The sequence below is a fragment of the Octopus bimaculoides genome, chromosome 14 (genome assembly GCF_001194135.2).
Source record: "Octopus bimaculoides isolate UCB-OBI-ISO-001 chromosome 14, ASM119413v2, whole genome shotgun sequence".
NCBI classification, from domain to species: domain Eukaryota; kingdom Metazoa; phylum Mollusca; class Cephalopoda; order Octopoda; family Octopodidae; genus Octopus; species Octopus bimaculoides.
Genome location: NC_068994.1, coordinates 29366527 through 29367055, shown reverse-complemented (window position 1 = coordinate 29367055; position 529 = coordinate 29366527).

The window sequence follows — 529 nt, the reverse complement described above, 5'->3', positions numbered from 1 at the left end:
GTGTGTGTGTGTGTGTGTGTGTGTGTGTGTGTGTGTGTGTGAAGATGTGTATATCTGTGTTCTTAATTCTCTATGTAGGCTGTGTCTGAAAACACATACAATTGCGTGACTAATGATAGCAGCGCCTAATACCATACTTTTTGGCGAGTCTACGCTTCAGCAGTAGCATACAACGGATCGGACATTTATAATTGCTACTTCGTGTGCTTTTAATTAATAAATTCGAATTTGACCGAGCCTTACAGACTTCAAGAAGTTAACTATTTACAGCTTACATATAAGATCGTGATTGGGTGCCTGCAACTGACAAAACGTCAATTTCATCTTGACGGCGTCATTCATAGCCCAGTTCGGTGTATCTTTAATCATCATCTATGTAACTGCGTCTAAATGCATGTAGGTATCGACACAATTCCTATATGCTTCCAATCATGCATTCATTCGTAAATCGATTTCACACACACACACACATCACTCGCTCTCCCTCCATATCTCTCTGGATATATATATATATATATATATATATATA